The sequence below is a fragment of the Pogoniulus pusillus genome, chromosome 5, assembly GCF_015220805.1.
Source record: "Pogoniulus pusillus isolate bPogPus1 chromosome 5, bPogPus1.pri, whole genome shotgun sequence".
NCBI lineage: Eukaryota > Metazoa > Chordata > Aves > Piciformes > Lybiidae > Pogoniulus > Pogoniulus pusillus.
In genome coordinates, this window is record NC_087268.1 from 46,923,177 (window position 1) to 46,931,115 (window position 7,939).

Below are 7,939 nucleotides of genomic sequence, written 5' to 3' on the forward strand. Positions count from 1 at the left end.
ATCAGGGTTGGAAGAGACCACGAGAATCATCTATTTCCAACCCCCCTGCCATGCCCAGGGACACCCTACCCTAGAGCAGGCTGCACACAGCCTCAGCCAGCCTGGCCTCAAACACCTCCAGCCATGGGGCCTCAACCACCTCCCTGGGCAACCCAGTCCAGCCTCTCACCACTCTCATGCTCAACAACTTCCTCCTCACGGCCAGCCTGAATCTCCCCACCTCCAGCTTTGCTCCATTCCCCCCAGTCCTCTCACTCCATGACACCCTAAAAAGTCCCTCCCCCGATTTTTTTGAGGCCCCTTCAGATGCTGGCAGGCCACAAGAAGGTCACCTGGGAGCCTCCTCTGCTCCAGCCTGCACAGCCTCAACTCTTTCAGTCTGTGCTCACAGCAGAGCTGCTGCAGCCTCTCAGCATCCTCCTGGCCCTGCTCTGGACACACTCCAGCATCTCCACATCCCTCTTGGAATGGGGGCTGCAGAGCTGGATGCAGTACTCCAGGTGGGGTCTCAGCAGAGCAGAGTAGAGGGGTAGAATCACCTCCCTCCACCTGCTGGCCACACTTCTGATGCAGCCCAGGATCTGGTTGGTCCTGCAGGCTGCAAGTGCACACTGCTGGCTCCTGTTGAGCTTCTCGTCCAGCAGCACCCCCAAGTCCCTCTCCTCAGGGCTGTTCTCCAGCCACTCATTGCCCAGCCTGGATTTGTGCTTTGAATAGCCCTGGCCCAGATGCAGGACCCTGCACTTGGTCTTGTTGAACCTTATGAGGTTGGCTTGTGCCCACCTCTCCAGCCTATCCAGGTCCCTCTGGATGGATCCCTTCCTTTCAGTGTGTCTGCTGCACCACAGAGCTTGGTGTGGTCAGCAAACTTGCTCATGACACCCACTGGCACCCACAAAGATGCCGAACAAGTCTGGTCCCAGGACTGATCCCTGAAGGACTTTGCTTGTCACTGGCCTCCACTTGGCCATGGAGGCATTGACAGCCACTCTTTAGGTGCAGCCATCAGGCCAGTTCTTTATCCATTTAGTTATCTACCCATCAAACCCATGTTTGTGTATTTACACTTTCTCAGATATAGAAAATCAGTACAGTTGGCTAATTTGGAAAAGAAAATGAATCTTGATTATTGGAATCATTAAGTCATGTTGCAATATTGGCATATTAGCATTATGGGCAGGCCATTAGGCTCTCTGAGAAGGGCACTCTGCCCCATGATTTCTTAGTCTATGGAAAGCAAAAGAGTGACAAATTCATAAGCTAGGGCAGCAGAAGAACCTGAAGGAGACAAGCTTCTTCCAGGTTCTGCCATTAGAGGTGGCAATGTGCACCACAATAATGGCAGTCTTTGTCTATAGAACAGAGTCACACACAGTGTTTCAAGGGTGACCCAGTTACAGTGCTGTAAGGTCTGTAAGCTCTGGTTAGTCTGAATATGCATAACAGAGCTCCTCCACCTGTCATCCAATGTGGTCTAACTAGATAAGTTTAACCCTCCCTTTCACTAACCAGTGCAAGGCCACAAGGATGCTCAGAGGGCTGGAGCACCTCTCCTATGAGGACAGACTGAAAGAGTTGGGGCTGTGCAGTCTAGAGAAGAGGAGGCTCCCAGGTGACCTTCTTGTGGTCTGCCAGCATCAGAAGGGGGCTCCAAAAAAAGCTGGGGAGGGACTTTCTAGGCTATGAGGGAGTGCCATGACTGGGGGGAATGGAGCAAAGCTGGAGGTGGGGAGAGTCAGGCTGGCTGTGAGGAGGAAGTTATTGATCATGAGAGTGGTGAGAGGCTGGACTGGGTTGCCCAGGGAGGTGGTTGAGGCCCCATGGCTGGAGGTGTTTGAGGCCAGGCTGGCTGCGGCTGTGTGCAGCCTGCTCTAGGGTAGAGTGTCCCTGGGCACGGCAGGGGGTTTGGAAGTCGATGATCCTTCTGGTCCCTTCCAACCCGGACTGATTCTATGATTGTATACTTTTTTTTTCACCTGTAGGGCAAAGGAGAAGTGGTATCAAGTCAGCTCGTTCATTGTTTCTGTGCAAACCTCCTTGTGATTTCTCTCACTTGGGAACAAGTGTGTCCCATTTCAATTCCTGGGCAAGAGCCTGCACCACAGACAGCAGAAGGTGTAAATGAAAATGAACTATTTCAATTCAAGTGTTCACAGAGGGAAGAAGTAAAGATGGAGATTCCTGATATGCTTATTAGCCTACTTATGTATATTGTATTGCCAGTTAAACTTTGCCTAAAACACAATTCAACATACTTAGTCAGATTAGAAAATATTTTTTCTTTTCATAACAGAGATTAGAGCACTAACCACAGCTATGGAAAACCAGTGTTGAGTGCCTGCTCTACTATAGATATCATAATACAAATGACCTTGGGCAAGTCACTTAGCATATATTTGCACTGCAATCAGACAACCTAACCTTAAAGTTCAGCATTCCTGAACCTTTTAGCAGCACTAGCAGACCACTGTCAACCCCCACTGTTTTCAAAGGCTACTGTGGCCCCCTATAAAACTTTTAATCAAAAGCACCATTGTGACAGCTTTGGTTTATGTGCTTCAGCAAACGGCTCACTATACATTGGGACCCGCAGATGGGAGTCACTTCAGTGGCATGGCTTCCCTGTAGATTAAATGCCAAGGCTCCCAGGCAGATTTGTGCATCCTGAGCTGGTTTGGGTATGCTTGCACAAGTTCTTGAGTTAGCCTGCCTGCCTACCACCAGCTTTCCATGCCTGTCCTCAATGCTGCCACATGGGTCAGCCACAGTGTAGACTGCGCCTCAGCTCCTCAGCTGTAAAAGTATTTGTCCACCACACAGGTGCAATCTGAACAGAAACATATTGAAGACTGTGAGGAATATACAGATGTCATGGAGTTAATGAGACTATCTAATGTATAGGCTAAACCACACTGAGTAATTATCCTCTCATCTTTTGTGAGGACATTTTAGGAACTCCTGCTGGGTACAGCTAGAGGAACGAGCAAACTACTGAAATGAAGGTAGGAGGTTATACAGCTGTCAAAAATTACCTCAGTTCTCTTGGTTTAACCAACACCTGACTCATCTGGCCTCTCTCTAGCCTGACTACAGTGATTAAAAAGCAAAGCAAAACAAAACCAAAAACAAACTAACAAGCAAAAAGGGTGAAGAAACCCCAGCAGGTGCTAAAAGGAAGGGGAGTGCATTATAGTGAGCAGCTCATGGCCAACAACCACTTCCTCATATGCTGCAATTCCATAGTTTGTTGTTTGGTTTTGCCTTCAGAAATAATGTGATGTATCTGTACATAGAATCATAGAATCAAGCAGGTTGGAAGAGACCTCCAAGATCATCCAGTCCAACCTAGCACCCAGCCCTGTCCAGTCAACCAGACCATGGCACTAAGTGCCCCAGCCAGGCTTGGCTTCAACACCTCCAGGCACGGTGACTCCACCACCTCCCTGGGCAGCCCATTCCAATGCCAATCACTCTCTCTGACAACTTCCTCCTAACATCCAGCCTAGATCTCCCCCAGCACAGCTTGAGACTGTGTCCCCTTGTTCTGTTGCTGCTTGCCTGAGAGAGGAGCCCAACCCCACCTGGCTACAGCCTCCCTTCAGGTAATGGTTGACAGCAGTGAGGTCACCCCTGAGCCTCCTCTTTCTCCAGGCTAAACAACCTCATGTGATGTACCTAAACATGTAGCATCTTCAAACCTGAGTCTGAAATCTCCTTATAGAGATGCACACTTCTGACTGAAGTGAGCAGAGAAAGTACCTGCATGTTACTTCCAGAGGATACCAAGTAAGAAACAACATTAATGTAATTCTTACAATACTGGATTTGGGGTAATCAGAGTATCACTGGCAACGGTGTCCTTTGATCTAAATCAGTTTCTTGGCCCTTAGCTGCACATCATTTTCCACAGGACAAGCAATAATGCTTCCTTAAGGAAACTTTGCCTGAATTCTGATAAAAAACACTTAAGATGTATACCTCTGTCTCTTAGGTTACTACTTTGCTAGCAGGAACTGTATGATATCGTGAGCAAGGCAAATCAAAGCAAACTGAACCAGGAGTAGGTCTCATGTGAAATTAATGGCTACTATCTTTCTGTAGGGGAGCAGACCATAAACATGGTGATCAGAGGGCTGGAGCATCTCTGCTATGAGGACAGGCTATGAGAGTTGGGGTTTTTCAGCTTGGAGAAGATAAACCTTCGAGAAGACCTGGAAGTGGCCTTCCAGTATCTGAAGGGCTGGAGAGGGACTATTTACAAGGTTTTAGAATGACAGGAGGAGGGGTAATAGGATTGAATTGGCAGAGAGGAGATTTAAACTATATGTTAGGAAGAAGTTCTTTAGAGTAAGGGTGGTGAAACATTGGCACAGGTTGCCCAGGGAGGTTGTGCAGCACAGAAGCACTGAATGTGATCAATCACATTGGGCGGTTCTGTGCTCCACAACCTCTCTGGAGGTGTTCAAGGCTAGGTTACATGAGGCCTTGAGCAACCTGTTCTACTGAGAGGTGTCCCTGCCTATGGTGGGGGTTTGGAGTTGGATGAGCTCTGAGGTCTGTTCCAACCTAAACCATACTATGATTCTATGATAATGGGTACAAATAGATCAGCTGTATCTATGCATTTCATGAATTTCCATTGGTATGCCAAATTCTGGAAGATCAAATTCTGTAAAGCTGTCCTAGGTGGATTGTTAATTTTTCTTTACACTTTGGTTATGAATGCTCTTGTAGAAAGAGAAAACTCTTTCCACTGCAGTAATCTATCCTTCAATGTGCAGTGACTGAAGTATGTACTGTTTTGTCACTTACAGATTATTGCTTAACAGAAAGTTGTCTGAGCTAGTTTCCTAAGATTAGCTGATGACACATTTGAACATCTGGGGGTTGGGCTCTGCTGCCAGGCAAGCAGCAACAGAACAAGGGGGGACAGTCTCAAGATGTGCCAGGAGAGATCTAGGCTGGATGTTAGGTGGAAGTGACTGTCAGAGAGAGTGATTGGCATTGGAATGGGCTGCCCAGGGAGGTGGTGGAGTTGCCATCCCTGGAGGTGTTCAAGCAAAGCCTGGCTGAGGCACTTAGTGCCATGGTCTGGTTGACTGGCCAGGGCTGGGTGCTAGGTTGGACTGGATGAGCTTGGAGGTCTCTTCCAACCTGCTTGATTCTATGATTCTATGATCTTTATAATCATGCCTGCATATGAGTTAGGAGAATCTGCCATAGTTCAGAAGTGGAAAATAAATGAAACAGGTTTGATGTAACTTGGCTCGGTGCTCTGTTTCAAACAGGGTTGTGGCACAATGGGAAAAACCAGCAGGTCTTTGCTCGAGAGAACAGATGCAGCAGGCATGTGTGTGTTTGCTCATTTCAAAAACAAAACCTCAGAATATAGCTTTTTAGGAGAAAGAAGCAAGGAAGATATCACTCAAAAATCTGACAGAAGCTTTTCTTCTGTGAGAGGCTTTCTGCTGTTCCAAATTCTGAGTAGTGTGATAGGTTGGTCTGGATGATCTTGGAGGTCTCTTCCATCCTGCTTGATTCTATGCTTCTTTGATTTTTACTCTTTCCCACGTGTGCTGTTCACAAGAACACATCCCTCAGAAAAGCCCTGCCTTATGACATGCTTGTACATCTAGATGAGATGCCTTATGCAGATGCAAAGGAATCTGGTGGCACCCATTGTTGCATTGCAGAGTGATGTACAAAGTGTGCTGCTGCAAGAGACAGCAGAGAAACAGAATCTGCCATTTATTTCTACATGGGAAAACTTCATGGACTGAACTTTCACCAGGGATTCTGAAGATCTAGACACTCAGAGGTTACAAAAAATGTGACATCTCACTGGCAGCTCTGGGCATGTGCACTGTAAATCCTTGTCCTTTTAGCAACACAGTGGTCTTTCTCAGTTTGGCACAACATTGAACTAAAGAGTGGAATCTGGAGAGATCATAGAATCAACCAGGTTGGAAGAGACCTCCAAGATCATGCAGTCCAACCTAGCACCCAGCCCTGGCCAAGCAACCACACCATGGCACTAAGTGCCTCATCAAGGCTTTTCTTGAACACCTCTAGAGATGGTGACTCCACCACCTCCCTGGGCAGCCCATTCCAATGCCAATCACTCTCTCTGCCAACAACTTCCTCCTAACATCCAACCTAGACCTCCCCCACCATAATTTGAGACTGTGTCCCCTTGTTCTGTTGCTGCTTGCCTGGGAGAAGAGCCCAACCCCACCTGGCTACAGCCTCCTTTCCTGAAAGTAATAATACCTGTGGTCCATAATTATTATCTTACCTTCTTATTTATGAAATGTATAGGGGATGATGTTTCAGTTTATAGCCACTCCAGCAGTCACAGCTATAAAAAAGCAGGTAAGCAGATGGCTATTTTCCATGACTGACACCTCTTTTATTTTCAGTCAGCCTATGATTTAAGTGTGTGACCCCTCAGAGTCATAGAATCAGTCAGGGTTGGAAGGGACCACAAGGAGCAGGCAGTGCCAACCCTCTGCCATGCCCAGGGACACCCTACCCTAGAGCAGGCTGCACACAGCCTCAGCCAGCCTGGCCTCAAACACCTCCAGCCATGGGGCCTCAACCACCTCCCTGGGCAACCCATTCCAGCCTCTCTCATGCTCAACAACTCCTCACCTCCAGGCTGGATTTGAAGGACGCAGCAGGCTTACGTTTTGCACAAGCAACTCTTGTGTCACCTTCCCCTAGTTTAGTTACGCCTGAACACCTGACAGCACACTGCGACCAGCCTGTCTGGAGGGGTTTAGAGCAGCAAATTCAGCAACAGCTCTTTGGGGAGGGGGGAGGAAGAACCAAACACCAAACAATCCAACAACAAAGCAACGATAAAGCAGTTGCAGGGTCAGGGGAGGGCTGGGGAAGCAAACTGCCCAGTAGCTGACACGAATAAAACCGTTAAACCAATAAAGCAACACGGCAGCCCTGGCGGCCAAACAACAACCTGGATGCTTACCGCGCTGGCCAGGCCGCCTCCAGCAGGGCCGCGCCGGCCGGCTCCACAGCTCAGCGCCTTGGCTTGGCTGCAGCTGGAAGTGCCCCAGAAGGGCTCTTTGTTGGTTTTCGCCGTGCAGAGAGCCTGGTGCTGCCGCGGAGCGCAGCGCTATTGAGTTTGCTCGCTCAGGCAGAACACTCGACAGGAAGGAAGGAAGCAGCCATTCTTTCTGCTCCCATTGTCTGCCCACCAGGCCGAAGCAATCAAGCGGCCCTGCGGCCCGGCTGCCATCCTGCTCCGGCCGCTGCTGCTGGGCTGGGGCGGCGAGGCGGAGGCGGCGCTGGGGGGAAGCGCGGCGCTGCCTTCCCACGGCCCTTGACTTTGTTCCTTGCGCTCCTACAGCATCCTTTCACGGCTCAGGGCCTCAGGTAGCCGTTTGCCAGCGCTCAGCCTTTCCCCAGGAGAAAATGGCTGGGGAACGGAGGGGAGAGAGCAGCTCCGAGTGGGACGGAGCTGCTCAGACCTGCGTGGGGACTGGAGAAGAAAGGGAAGTGCGAGAACAAACTTCATGAGCCACTGAAGAGTCCTTCCAGTGCTAGGACGAGTTTCTGCCCTGCTCAGGAGGAGTCTCTGCCCTGCTCGGGAGGGGTCTCTGCCCTGCTCAGGAGGGGTCTGTGCCCTGCTCAGGAGGAGTCTCTGCCCTGCTCAGGAGGGGTCCCTGCCCTGCTCAGGAGGGGTCTGTGCCCTGCTCGGGAGGGGTCTGTGCCCTGCTCAGGAGGAGTTTCTGCCCTGCTCAGGAGGGGTCTGTGCCCTGCTCAGGAGGAGTTTCTGCCCTGCTCAGGAGGGGTCTCTGCCCTGCTCAGGAGGGGTCTGTGCCCTGCTCAGGAGGGGTCTCTGCCCTGCTCAGGAGGGGTCTGTGCCCTGCTCAGGAGGGGTCTGTGCCCTGCTCAGGAGGAGTTTCTGCCCTGCTCA

The 7,939-nt window shown here is 50.0% G+C and overlaps 1 long non-coding RNA gene across 1 annotated transcript in view; it reads right to left on the reverse strand.

Annotated features, from left to right (window-relative positions):
* LOC135175586 (uncharacterized) overlaps nucleotides 1-7,567 on the reverse strand; it is a 26,960-nt gene extending 19,393 nt beyond the window's left edge. Inside the window, exon 1 of the long non-coding RNA XR_010302401.1 lies at nucleotides 6,989-7,567. This is a non-coding gene — a long non-coding RNA (uncharacterized LOC135175586). The remainder of the gene's footprint in view (nucleotides 1-6,988) is intronic.
* Nucleotides 7,568-7,939: the final 372 nt, after the last annotated feature.